At 42.0% G+C, this 14,577-nt stretch overlaps 1 protein-coding gene across 1 annotated transcript in view; it reads left to right on the top strand.

Annotated features, from left to right (window-relative positions):
• Positions 1–14,577, top strand: part of syt7b (synaptotagmin VIIb) — a 67,860-nt gene that overhangs the window by 44,901 nt on the left and 8,382 nt on the right. The window lies entirely within an intron of this gene.

Genomic DNA, 14,577 nt, shown 5'->3' with positions numbered 1-14,577 from the left:
CAGCAGGACAATGTGGTAACAAAAAGAAAAGATCCCGTTGAGACACGGGTGTGTAAAAAACAGCAACACTGATTTAAATCCTTATTGTACAGAAAAGGCTTAACTGACTTTTACATAGACAATACACACTTGACATATGAAAGTGATGATAATGTCTTTGCGTTGTCCCCTGTGGTGTTATGAATCACTTTGTCCAATAACATAAAGGATGGCTTCCACCTCTGTCCAGAGGCCACAAGGTCAAAAGTCAGTTTGGTGTGGTGATTTCTCCAGGGACCTTTCCCCAGAGAATGACCGTGTGTGTGTGTGTGTGTGTTTGTGTGTGTGTGTGTGTGTGTGTGCGTGCATCCCCATTTGTTTTCTTTTAGAGTTGTTCATAATTCATTTCCCTTTGCAGAGTGAGATCAGAGCTTGTTTCAGTCTGATGTTCATGACTGTTTTATTAACAGGCTGAACAAGGTATCTCCATAGTTTCTCATTTCAGTCTTTGTTGCTTCGTGTATCATGGCTGGAGGTTCATCTCTTTTTGTTTCAACGAGTCAGCCATTTTCAGCAGAAGCTCACACACACCCACCGGCCCATCTCTGTGTGCTGTGGTGTTTTCACAGAGGGGTTGCAGGAGTGTAGGTATGAAGGAAGTCAAAGAGTGTGTTTCAAAGGCTTTCTAAATGTGTGGTCCCTTTGCCCGGTGGGCTTTTTTCTATTTTCAGTATCCGACCCTCTCCGTGGAACTTCCTTGGATTTCACTGCCCACTTTTGAAGGCTCCTGTTACCATGGCTACCCCATGTAAAATACATGATGGTAGTGAGTACAACCTTAAGTGGGAGCACACATTTCAGTAGTCATGGTTACAACAACCTCTAAAGGATGAATTATGTAACTGGTGTTGTGTTTCAGACAAGATAGTGGCTTGCAGGCAGAAATAGGGGCTACTCATATAGAGCTCCAGATATTTCTCTTTCTGTTGGCAAATTCCAAAGTTGATCGCTGCAAGTTTTACTTTCTAATATTGAAAAATGTTAAGCTCATGTCTAGTTTTGTCGCAGAATCCTCAACTGCAGCGGGAATAATTAAATTGTCTTTTCAGAAACGAATAACTGAAATCCTCCCTCGTCTTTCTCCAGTGTTCCTGCAACATGTCTCATCATTTCCTCAAATCAGATTTCAGGATGTTATCATGTCTGTTTGAGATATTATGCAGCACCAATGCCCCGCTGCAGGCTGTGTGTGTGTGCGTGCATGTGTGTGTGCATGTGTGCGCGAGAGAGGAGGTGGAAGAGTACAAGTGAGTGTATATTTGACGGTGAGTAAATATGTATATTTGCACGCTTGGGTGCACTCACCTCACTACCACACCCATTTGGTCCATGTCCCCGAGGCCGTTGCCGTGTTAACAGTCGTGATTCGAGGACACTCTGAGCAGCAGCAGGTCTTTATTTTCCTCTCGTGTCACCAAACCTTAATCTGCAGTGACTGTGACATGCCGACTCCTCAACTCTGCTCATCTTTCACAAATCTTTTAGGAAATAGCTCTACTCATATCAGAGTAGTGTTGTGCCAATGTATCTGTATTAAATGAGTCTGTTTCCCCCAAAACAGATTCAGAAATAAGGAAACACTTCAGTGGTGCGAAGAGGGAGAGAGAATAATCTTGTGTTTTGATAATTTTATGGATAACTTTATTATTGAGCATATGACGGCACTTAACTTTTTTAAATGGCATTCAAACTAGAAAGCTGCTGCACTTTTACACCTGCAAGAGGATTCGTGCAAGTGAAAAGAAGAAAAGACAGAAAAACTGAAAAAAACGTTTGAAATAAAATGAGGAAATTGTTTATGCTAATCAAGATCATTTCAATATTACAAAAAAGTTATCTGGTAATCAATTACTGTGATCTTCAGCCAGTTAAATTTCGGACTTATACTTAGTAAAATGTACATATGTTGTAAAGCGCAAGCAGCTATAAAATTAATGATGCCATATTTTCAGTTGATTTATTCAGTCATCAACCTGAAGTGAGGTATTACATTACATTGATTTGCCTCCTATTGCTCTACTAAAAACCTGAGTGCAGGTTTAATTTCCTACTTTCTGACAGATGTCCTCTTCATCTGGTAAACTGCAGATTTGGATGTATATAATCTTGCTAATGTATTTTTTTCATCAGTTAGTGCTCTTTATGTGTTGCCCAGCAACTGAACACGTCTTGGGTTAGATAGGAAGAGAAGATTTAAACTTTTTCCCCAACTTGTTACCACTTTTACTTTGCAACTATACTTCATCAAATTTATGCAAATATGACAAAAGCGCCCTGGTTGTCTGGGCTTCATTAGACTGGAGGAGACAGAGCTGTGGATTTATTTACAGTCTGGGAAAAAAAGCATGCATAATATATGCAGACCTGCATTAACTACAACAGTTTTATATACAGTGTATCAGAGTATTACATATGCTCTGCAGGACTGAGATGATTTATTACCAAATATTCACAGTAGCATAATAGAATGAATTTCTCTGCTTTGTAAATAATGGATGTTGGGGGTGAGGTCCTGAGTGACCATCAAACAATAGGTTGTAAATACTTGAGGCCTACAAGGCCCAGCTGAAACCAGTTCAACCAGTTTCAGTCTTAATTCACACCTTCTCTAGACAGCCTGGAGCCTCGCCTTGGTGGGGGAAGCATGTCCTGAACCCCCACTGTGCCCCCCCTCCAGCAGGCCCTGGTGGGGAGATGTTGCAGGCCGCTCTGCAAAAACCTAAATGAGACTCTGAAACGCCCACTGAGGTCGAATCCCCGCCCACTAAGGACGGGACCCTGACATTCTCATTGGATGAGAGCCAACTGAACCCTCTGACCACTTCCTGAGGAAGCAGGAAGTCCTCAGGTGGTATAAGAGTGCTGAACTCACAGACTCCTGGCTCTCTTCACTCAGATGCCCAAGCAACAACAGAACCCCTCCGGGGTTCTACTAGTTAACTCGGTATTTTTAAGAGACTTTCTTTGTACTCCTCTTTTCCACGCTGCTCAAGTTGTTTTCTGACCTCAAGAGGTCTAACCACACGACTCAGTAACTAAGGAGGCGATTAGACATCGAAACAGGAAGTGCCCCGCTGGACGGACTCCCACCCTTCCATAGACTTTACTTTTTCTTTTTTCCACACGATCTACAACGGCTACAAGCAGCCGAACGTCCCTGTGAGGCAGCACGATCTCCGCTGCTGCAGAAGAAGACGAAACCTCATCTCGCCACGGAGCACAACGGATCGGCTCCGGCCCAGCTGCGGTGCTCACGAGAGCCCGTCTGAGAAACTTCAAGCGATTCACTGAACCTCCGGGGATTCGCGCCAAGTCGCATGCAACCCACAAAATCACGGTCACAGTAAGAGGCTTATGTTGTCTGGGCAGATGTTAGTTTTAATATGTAGCGTGTTGATTTAATACTTGAGTGTATTTTGTTGATGGAACTTCCGTGTTCCATTGTTTTAGCCGGCCACTACTCCGAGCCGCTACTTCCGGTTTCCGGTTGGATCGCAATGTTTTGTGTTGCAGTAAATAGGGCCGCGAGAAGCGCCTCCGCCCGCACTGTTAACGTCTGTGTGAGTCTGCAGTGATTTCACCGATCAGAACCTCGGCCCACAACGCTCGCTTGAGGGCTGAGGGGTGAATCACTGTTAACTCATCTCAGGCGTATTGTTAAGAGCTTCTTTGAACTCTCCTTACATGTGTTCTCTCTCTCTCCTTCTAAACCGACCTATACACACTTCTGACCTGTATTTATAATACAGGTCATGTCACATAGTTAAATCTATGCTTAGAGAGGCTGAACACATCTGGAAACCATTCGGCCCCCAAAGCCAAGCAGAGATAAGAATTCTCTTTGTCTAAAATTTCCTTTGTGTAATTCATGTGACGACCACCAGTGTGCGCTCCGGCCACATGGTGTCATTAACATAGACTCCATCTTGAATAACGCAAGTTAACCCACCATTTGGAGTCTATTATTGCCACGCCTCCGCTCTCTCTCTCCTCCCATCCTGGCTCTAAATTCATAACGGCTCCGCCATCTTGTTTTGTAGTCAATCCGCCATTTTGAGAGTTTTTAGGCCTTGATTCCACGAATCATGATCGGCCTCCATCTTAGATGTGATGTCACTACGCGTCATCGCCACCCCCCTTCTTTTTCTCTCTCTCTCGCACACACACACACACATTGATAGACACAGACAGACACACACACACAGAGACACATAGATGGACCAGAGGTTACATGCGTGTTCTAAATTGTGATAAGCTGCTGTTGTTATCTTTGAAATATGGGAGTTTGTTAAGATGATGAATCATTAAATAACACTAACTTTATTTCACACACACACACATAGACACACACAGAGAGACACTTTGACACAGACACACACACACATAGAGACAGACATACATAGGTAGACCGCAGGTTGTCCATGTATTTTCTGAATTGTGATAAGTGCTGCTGCTGTGTTTACCTTTGAAATATTGGAGCTTGTTAAAATGATAAATCATTGAATAACATTATAACTTTATTTCCCCTTTTTAATAAATACTTTTGTAATTAAAGTATCTGTAGTCTGTGATTATTTGTGCATATGTATGTGATTGCAGCTGGATTATGATCGCCTGTGCTCGAACTTAGAAGCCTTCACTGTTTATTAAGTAATCGTTAATATTAAAATATTGACATTATTAATTTGACATTTATCATTATGAGACTGATAATTATAGCTTGACATCGTTGGTCCCTGGTAACCAGGGTGGTGCCCCCCTTTCTCAATTATTAATATAGATAGTATTATTCTTAAATTGATAATTTTATTGTTTTAGACTAATTATTTTCATTATTCTTGGTTGATAACCTTATCATTGTTAATTGACAGCTTGTACTTTCTAATTGATAATTCCTATTTTCTCATTAGTGGTTTTATTGTTATTTGATTACTGATCATCTTCAATTAATAATTTAATTATTTTTGATAGATAATTTTTATTATTTTAATAATCCTATTTCATGATTATTAATAATTAGCCAACGTCAAGTCTACTCCTATTGCACAACATAAATGGTGCCCCCTGTGAGGCGATCTAACTCCAGCTGTATCATAATACTGTGTACAATAATCCGGATTCTTTTTTTCCAGAAATTTGATTTTTTTTGAAAAATTTAAATTTTTTGAAATTTTTTAATTTTTTTTCAAAACTTTTCCTTTCTCTCATTTGGTATTGATCATGATTCGTTGTTGAAGAAGAAAATTATTTGGAAATGTATTCTTCTTTGCAAAGTTTTATTTTTAATTCATTTGAACTTTTACCAAACCGGTATACCAGTGCCTGGTGTATCCGTAATTGGCTGCAGAGTGCAATCGGTGGTTGTGTTCTCGAAGCACAAGAATCATAAATAATTTAAGAAAAGAGAAAAATAATTCTAGGAATTTATTTCTCTTTGAAAATTTTTATTTTTATCCCTTTGTACCTGTCCCAAGCAGGTATACTAGTGCCTTGTGTATCCGTGGTTGGTTGCTTATAGCATGTCAGTGGTTGTGTATTTCAATGCACAATAATTATGATTAATTTTTGAAGAGAGACATAGGTTCGAAACTAATTTCTCTTTGAATTTTCTTTATTCTTAATTCCCTTTGCTAAGCAGACTTTTGTGTAACTATGGTTGGTTGCTGACTGCGTTTCAGTAGTTGGTAATTTTTATAGGAGATTTTCTGCATGTTTTTGATCTTAAGGAGACAAACTAGATTTGAGAGACTAGTTTTGAGAAGACTAGTTGTTGAACAACTAGGTCTTAAGGATTGAGCCACCGAGCTATCCTTCATTGACACTTTATAGACACAGGGTGAAGCTCACCTGTGCATCTTGTTGTGTAGTTTTTAATTAAGTGTTTTACCCACTTTTTCTAAGCAAGCGTGAGCAGTCCACCAGAAGCCTTTTCGCACTCAGAAGATGAGTAGCATGTAACACCGTGGGGCAAGTGCTCCCTCAGGACCAGAGGTCCTATTAGAGACTGTAGCCAGTCTGAGTAATTTTTTCTAATGATGCGGTGAGTGAGTTGAGTGAGTATGAAATAAGTACCTGCGATCGTAAGATCAAGAACTGTCCATGCACTCATCAACCCCACTGGCCCGCATCCGAAACTACCCCATGCTCTGGGTCAACTGACACTCCTCTACCAGCAGAGAGCCGAGCTGCAGACCCAAGAACATGCGAAGGCGCTCAGAGCCATGCAAAGCAGCATGTCGAGCGGAGCAGGAGAAAAACTCCCACCTGCGGCATATCATCGAGACCCGCAAAGAACAGGACCAGGCGGTGCAGGAGCACACGCAGGTCAAAGGTCAGCAGAAAGGGGGGCACAGTCAAACAGAGCTGCCCCCCCTCCAGCTGAGATCCCTGATGACAGGGCCAGGAGCTGACGTCATTCCCGGTGGAGCCAGCGGAACAGAGACACTGGGAGAACAGCTGCGAGCACAGCTCCACAACCCTCATGCAGAGGGAGCTTTGCTCTGGAGAGCCAGACACACCCAGCAGTCCACCGCTCCGACCCACTCAACACCAAAGGGGGAGCAGGACTCAACCCCTAGACGTGCAGTGACCTGGGACCGCTATGAGGCAACATCAAATGCCTGTCCAGCGGACACACAGCATCCACTCCAGCCAGAAGGAACACATCCTGCACGGAGCCATGCTGATCCACATCACAACGACGGAAGGACTCCGTCCTGGAGGGCTGAAGGAGATTCCCAGTCTGCCACTCAGGCAGAGGCGCACCATGACTCACGGTCGCGTCCTGGATGGTCCTCCAACCCCGGTGCAAGAGATGGTGGCCACGAAGATGAGTACCGTGGCACATTCGAGTCAAAAGACACTGATGACTCAGCACCCCCTCAAAGAGAGGAAATCCGCAACCGGCGGCAAGAGCCCCTTGAAAAAGACATTTATCGCTTCGACCCAGACAACCGAGGGTTCAACGAAGACGACACCGTGGTTCTGGCAGTTCAAGTCCAACTCAATGTGGACCCGGCGCTGGAAGATGACAACTTTCCCCACGCCCAGATGAACCCCAGCAAAGAGAACCAGAAACAACGACCCTTCCAACAGGGTGCCCCTCAAAACCAAGGGGGTGAGGATTTCAACCAGCCCCACAAACGGTTTCGACCTCAGCACCTGAATCCCTCTCCACAGAGAAGTAGGGGCTGTAACCAAAGGAAACCTCATCAATACTAGGAGTATAGAGATGGTGACCGAAATCCAACACATGGGATGCATCCTGGCACAGAGGAATTAATACGGAGATGTGTGGATGAAGCAATGAGAGACATTGTGCCACGTGTTCCTCCAGGCTCCCCTAAGAGACCAGACACTGAACCCCGTTGGCGAAACTAGAAGCAGTTGCCCTCCTTCTCCACTCCTAAAGATGACTTCAATGACTGGGAAGGACCGAGGCGCTGCCAGAAACCCCCTCTCACCTCCACACCTGAAAGGGGGGGGGAAGAAATCCCAATTTTAAAACAAAGACCGCTCAAACCACTCACTCCATCAATAGGTGCATGCTTTAGACCCTCTGTCAGTAAATTGTATAACGTATGTTCAGGTAGTGAACTCCTTAGACCTCGTTGAGGATTTTGAAGTCGTTACCACTACGGTTGTGCAGCCCTCACGGGTACAGTTGGCAATTCAGTCTTGGCAGAAAAATTTCAATATCTGTAGATTTGCAAACCTAGAAATAGGATTTACCATATATTCACAGATTAGCGAACAACAGAACGTGACTCGCCGTTCTAAATGTTTTGGTTTGACAGAATAACACACATGATTACCTCAAAACACCAGCACCTACTCAAACATTTTCTTCTGTTCCTTTTTCCACTTTTCTTTCATTTCACTCTTCACCGAAATTCATCAGTATGTTAACAATAACTGCCGATAAGCATTATGTGAAATTGAAATGTGCGCCGTGTTTTAGAATATATGTTGTTTAGCCTCTGTCTGCCCAGACAATTACCTCTCTCTGTTTAGACTCATGCCTCAAAGACATTTATGCCTCATGATGAACTAACTTTCAATGCTTCAACTCCACTCAAGGATTACCTCTCATGGATTATCACTGGACTCTCGACCCTAGCGTGCCCTGGAAACTGGGTAACGACCCACTTCCCAGGCCAAAGGGGGATTGTTGGGGGTGAGGTCCTGAGTGACCATCAAACAATAGGTTGTAAATACTTGAGGCCTACAAGGCCCAGCTGAAACCAGTTCAACCAGTTTCAGTCTTAATTCACACCTTCTCTAGACAGCCTGGAGCCTCGCCTTGGTGGGGGAAGCATGTCCTGAACCCCCACTGTGCCCCCCCTCCAGCAGGCCCTGGTGGGGAGATGTTGCAGGCCGCTCTGCAAAAACCTAAATGAGACTCTGAAACGCCCACTGAGGTCGAATCCCCGCCCACTAAGGACGGGACCCTGACATTCTCATTGGATGAGAGCCAACTGAACCCTCTGACCACTTCCTGAGGAAGCAGGAAGTCCTCAGGTGGTATAAGAGTGCTGAACTCACAGACTCCTGGCTCTCTTCACTCAGATGCCCAAGCAACAACAGAACCCCTCCGGGGTTCTACTAGTTAACTCGGTATTTTTAAGAGACTTTCTTTGTACTCCTCTTTTCCACGCTGCTCAAGTTGTTTTCTGACCTCAAGAGGTCTAACCACACGACTCAGTAACTAAGGAGGCGATTAGACATCGAAACAGGAAGTGCCCCGCTGGACGGACTCCCACCCTTCCATAGACTTTACTTTTTCTTTTTTCCACACGATCTACAACGGCTACAAGCAGCCGAACGTCCCTGTGAGGCAGCACGATCTCCGCTGCTGCAGAAGAAGACGAAACCTCATCTCGCCACGGAGCACAACGGATCGGCTCCGGCCCAGCTGCGGTGCTCACGAGAGCCCGTCTGAGAAACTTCAAGCGATTCACTGAACCTCCGGGGATTCGCGCCAAGTCGCATGCAACCCACAAAATCACGGTCACAGTAAGAGGCTTATGTTGTCTGGGCAGATGTTAGTTTTAATATGTAGCGTGTTGATTTAATACTTGAGTGTATTTTGTTGATGGAACTTCCGTGTTCCATTGTTTTAGCCGGCCACTACTCCGAGCCGCTACTTCCGGTTTCCGGTTGGATCGCAATGTTTTGTGTTGCAGTAAATAGGGCCGCGAGAAGCGCCTCCGCCCGCACTGTTAACGTCTGTGTGAGTCTGCAGTGATTTCACCGATCAGAACCTCGGCCCACAACGCTCGCTTGAGGGCTGAGGGGTGAATCACTGTTAACTCATCTCAGGCGTATTGTTAAGAGCTTCTTTGAACTCTCCTTACATGTGTTCTCTCTCTCTCCTTCTAAACCGACCTATACACACTTCTGACCTGTATTTATAATACAGGTCATGTCACATAGTTAAATCTATGCTTAGAGAGGCTGAACACATCTGGAAACCATTCGGCCCCCAAAGCCAAGCAGAGATAAGAATTCTCTTTGTCTAAAATTTCCTTTGTGTAATTCATGTGACGACCACCAGTGTGCGCTCCGGCCACATGGTGTCATTAACATAGACTCCATCTTGAATAACGCAAGTTAACCCACCATTTGGAGTCTATTATTGCCACGCCTCCGCTCTCTCTCTCCTCCCATCCTGGCTCTAAATTCATAACGGCTCCGCCATCTTGTTTTGTAGTCAATCCGCCATTTTGAGAGTTTTTAGGCCTTGATTCCACGAATCATGATCGGCCTCCATCTTAGATGTGATGTCACTACGCGTCATCGCCACCCCCCTTCTTTTTCTCTCTCTCTCGCACACACACACACACATTGATAGACACAGACAGACACACACACACAGAGACACATAGATGGACCAGAGGTTACATGCGTGTTCTAAATTGTGATAAGCTGCTGTTGTTATCTTTGAAATATGGGAGTTTGTTAAGATGATGAATCATTAAATAACACTAACTTTATTTCACACACACACACATAGACACACACAGAGAGACACTTTGACACAGACACACACACACATAGAGACAGACATACATAGGTAGACCGCAGGTTGTCCATGTATTTTCTGAATTGTGATAAGTGCTGCTGCTGTGTTTACCTTTGAAATATTGGAGCTTGTTAAAATGATAAATCATTGAATAACATTATAACTTTATTTCCCCTTTTTAATAAATACTTTTGTAATTAAAGTATCTGTAGTCTGTGATTATTTGTGCATATGTATGTGATTGCAGCTGGATTATGATCGCCTGTGCTCGAACTTAGAAGCCTTCACTGTTTATTAAGTAATCGTTAATATTAAAATATTGACATTATTAATTTGACATTTATCATTATGAGACTGATAATTATAGCTTGACATCGTTGGTCCCTGGTAACCAGGGTGGTGCCCCCCTTTCTCAATTATTAATATAGATAGTATTATTCTTAAATTGATAATTTTATTGTTTTAGACTAATTATTTTCATTATTCTTGGTTGATAACCTTATCATTGTTAATTGACAGCTTGTACTTTCTAATTGATAATTCCTATTTTCTCATTAGTGGTTTTATTGTTATTTGATTACTGATCATCTTCAATTAATAATTTAATTATTTTTGATAGATAATTTTTATTATTTTAATAATCCTATTTCATGATTATTAATAATTAGCCAACGTCAAGTCTACTCCTATTGCACAACATGGAGTAAACAGATGGCTGTGTTTGTGTTAGGTTGAAAGTTCAAGATTCGTGTGGTTTCTGTTTTGTGCTGGGTGTTGATTTAGTGGAGTTCAATGAGCTGTCATTTGGCCAACTCCTCCAAGTAAGCATTTACTAGACATACATTGTGTATTGTATAGGCAGAGAGTGGAGGCCTCTGAAGAGATTTTTGTGTAACTGTGGTTTCAATGAACTCAAGAGGGGAGTAGGTGAAACAGGGATACATCTTTCTTTTTTTTCAAACTTGTAAAACTTTGATATTTGGAATTCCCCCAAAAATCGACATTTTACATTTTGGTGCTCCGATAGTGCTGCTGAGAGTATCCGGGTTAAGATTTACCTTGACTGTTTTCAAACTTATCCATTCTGTTCCCACACATTAAAATATGAAGTACGTTTTAAAACATAAAGATGATGAAACCGTGGCGGATTATGAGTGGCATTTTTTAACATATGCTAACCATCTTTAACTTATGTTATAGTAAGTAAATTAAAAGTACAGGCTAGGCCAGGCCTTGATACCTCCTGCTGTGCTCACTGGTTTGTTTCAAGAGTGATTTCAAGCCTAATATTAACAAAATAATGTATAGAATTTATATTATAAAGTTTAACTTTATTATAAAATTCCTGCTGAACCACTAAACTAAACTGTGAATAGAGGGTAACATATTACAAACAACAATAACAAACCTTTTGAAATTGAAATATCAAGTTTTGTTCTAGAAGGCTGAATGAAAGATGTAAATGAAAATGCTGTGCTTCATAAAACAATATGAAACACTGAAGGTACAACAGAGAAAACAATGCAGCTCAGGGGACAGTTGCGTCATCGCCACAGACAGAGAGACAGCGAGACAGCCAGGTGTAATGTGTGTGACTGCCGGTGTTATGTAATTATTTTAAGGTAACACATTGTCTCCTGATGTGCTATGCGGGGCTGTTATTAGAAGCTGTAATTGAACCTTATTTTAACCTCCCCTGCAAACATCCTTCATCCATCACCTGCTGCAGAAATGACGCCGTCGTGTTCCAGACGTCCTTATCAGCGGGTACATGAAGAGTAAGCTGCATGTGGCAAGCGTCTGAAACAGAAACCATTTCATTTTGAATTCAGTCTGCGCTGCATTGTTAGCACTCTGACCTGCAGATCACGGAAAATAAATGTAGAGTGACGAATCGATTATTTTTTCCTCCGCACCGTATCCTTTTCTCCTCCTCTCTGTATTTTTCTTGTTCGCCCTCGCTCCACTTTTGCTTGTCTCTTTGCTCTACAACCCCTGTCCATCTCTCAGCCCTCCTTCTCCAGCCTCCCTCTATTCTGCCTGCCCATGTAACGTGTCAGTTTGCTTCCTCTCGCTGCTCCAGAGCATCTGACTCTTACACCCAAACCAAATCTGGTGTGTTTTATTTCCAGGCCCTAATCCTGTCTCCCTTCCTTCCTGGATTTATTTTACGGCTACTGTGTGTGTGTTCCTGTACTTATGTCTTTGTGAGGACCATATCAAACACCTACAAAGTGAGGACATTTCTGGAAAGTGAGGACATTTTGACTCAAAAGGCTGTTTGAAGGTTAAGACTTGGTTTTAGGGTTAGAATTGGGTTAGGTTAGGTTATGGGTTAAGGTTAGGCATTTAGTCTGGATGGTTAAGGTTAGGGTAAGGGGCTAGGGAATTAATTAAGCCAATCAATGTCCTCACTAAAATAGAAGGACAAACGTGTGTGTGTGTGTGTCTTAGTTTCGCATTAATTTGAGTCAGTAACCTCACTTTGTTCATTCTATTTAATCCCCCATGTCTCAACAAAGACAAATACTCTCCTACTCTCACAGATACGTTTTCAACTGTATCTCTCCTCCTCGGATAATCTTTCCCACAATACCATCTTCTAATCTCACTTCTGCTTTCCCCTTTGTGTTTAACAGCTCACCCGTTCATTCGCTCAAACTGTTTCAGTCTGTCTGACTCCCGCTCTCTATATCTGCGTGTTTATTTCTCCCTGGGTCGTCTCTCTCGCAGCGATAAGTGCTCATTAGTCTTATTTGTCAATACGCAGAGACAGACACTAGTATTAGCTCTTTGTATTTCCATGTCGACCGAACTGTTGTATAATATGAGCAAGGAGTAGTCTTTCAAATTTTCTTATTTCCTTGTTCTCTATCTTTTTTTGTCTAAGGATTTTCCAGACATATTATGGTTTATTTCTAAAGATCTTGCAATGAAAATTTTATTTAGTTTGATGGTGTATTTTGTCCATGTCTGGGGCTCCTTTGCTACTGTTACTATTATATTATTTTTAGGGCTGGGCAACGATTAAAAGTTTTAATCGCGATTAACCGCATGATTTCCCTGATTAATCATGATTAATCGCATTTGTATACGCAAAATCCAATAATGAATTAAAAAGTAGTGTATAACGCAATTTTATTTTCAATGTTCTGCCATATGAACGAAAGTGCCATAACATTTGTTGTGCAAAAACTTTTAACATCAGCATTTAATACAGTTGCAGTTAAATAAAATATTCAGTGTAAATCTCAACTTAACAATGTTATCAAAGCAAATACAAAGTTAAAGCTCAATGCCACTGCCAGGGCATTAATGTTATCCTCTTCGTTATGAAAAACTATACTCCTCCCTGCGTCTATCGTAGTCTGCCGAAGCCTCGCTCGCTCGCTGTTTCGTTGAGTGATTTGCTGATATCAACTGTGTGTTTTGCATTTAGGTGATATTTTAGACTGGAAGTACTCCGGTGATAAGAAAATTCACCTTGGCAGTGGCTACAAATAACTTTGGTTCTGTCGACTCCGCCGTCTGGAAGGACTTTAAAATGAAAATGGCCATGTAAAAGCTCCGTAGCCTTATCCATGGTTGTTTATCCGCCAATTATTTTATTTTTTCCGGTTCCGCAGCAGTCAGCAACAGACTTTCACAAAATAAAAGCCTGACTTTCACAATAAAACAATAAATAATCAAACCTGAGTTAATGCGAGATAAAATAATTAGTTGAGTTAAATAAGTGATGAGTTAACTCGTAATTAACTAGTTAACTTGCCCAGCCCTAATTATTTTGTGTCTAAATGACTATTCGTACATTTATTTTCTCCAATACTGTTGCAGTCCACATCAGTGAGTTTATTCCAACTCCTCTCCTGCTTTAGAGACAAACACTATTTGACTAAAAGTATGTGGACACTGGAACTGCTTGATTCTAAACGCATTAAAGCGATGGTTCACCATTTCTGCAAATTTATTTATTTAATTTCTTAGCAAGAGTTGGATGAAAAGAGTTTATACTGTAAATATTAAGCCGTTACCAGAACTCTGTTAGCGTAGCGTAGGATAAAGGCTTTCAACAAACAAGATATGTATTAGTGAGCTGTGAAAGTGCTGGGAGACAGATTTCTTGAAAGAGCAATGCTGTTTCCCGGTGTCTCCAGTTTTCAGGCTACACTAACCGGCTTCTGACTGCCAGCCTACGTCTAATTATCAGCTCCTGCTTCATATTTACATTATTAGATGTTAAAGTGGCTTCAATTTTCACATCTAACTCTGACAGGAAAGTAAATAAGTGTAATTAGTGTGCTTTTGATATGCAGCTCCGTTATCTCCATTGGACTAAAGCCGATCAAAGAAATAAGCAAACAAGAAAAGTAAATACGGCTGCAGTCGAGAACACAAAAAGCCGACAGGTGTATTTTACAGCTTTGTCAAAGATAGTCATGTATATTTCTGGTGTTTCTTAGAAATACAGTCTATAGCTACAAATGGCTTATGAAAACTAGCCTTGTTATTCTTTT

This window comes from Limanda limanda, chromosome 3 (assembly GCF_963576545.1).
Source record: "Limanda limanda chromosome 3, fLimLim1.1, whole genome shotgun sequence".
Taxonomy (NCBI): domain Eukaryota; kingdom Metazoa; phylum Chordata; class Actinopteri; order Pleuronectiformes; family Pleuronectidae; genus Limanda; species Limanda limanda.
The sequence above is the reverse complement of the archived record's forward strand: the minus strand, read 5'-3'. Positions and strand labels throughout refer to the sequence as shown.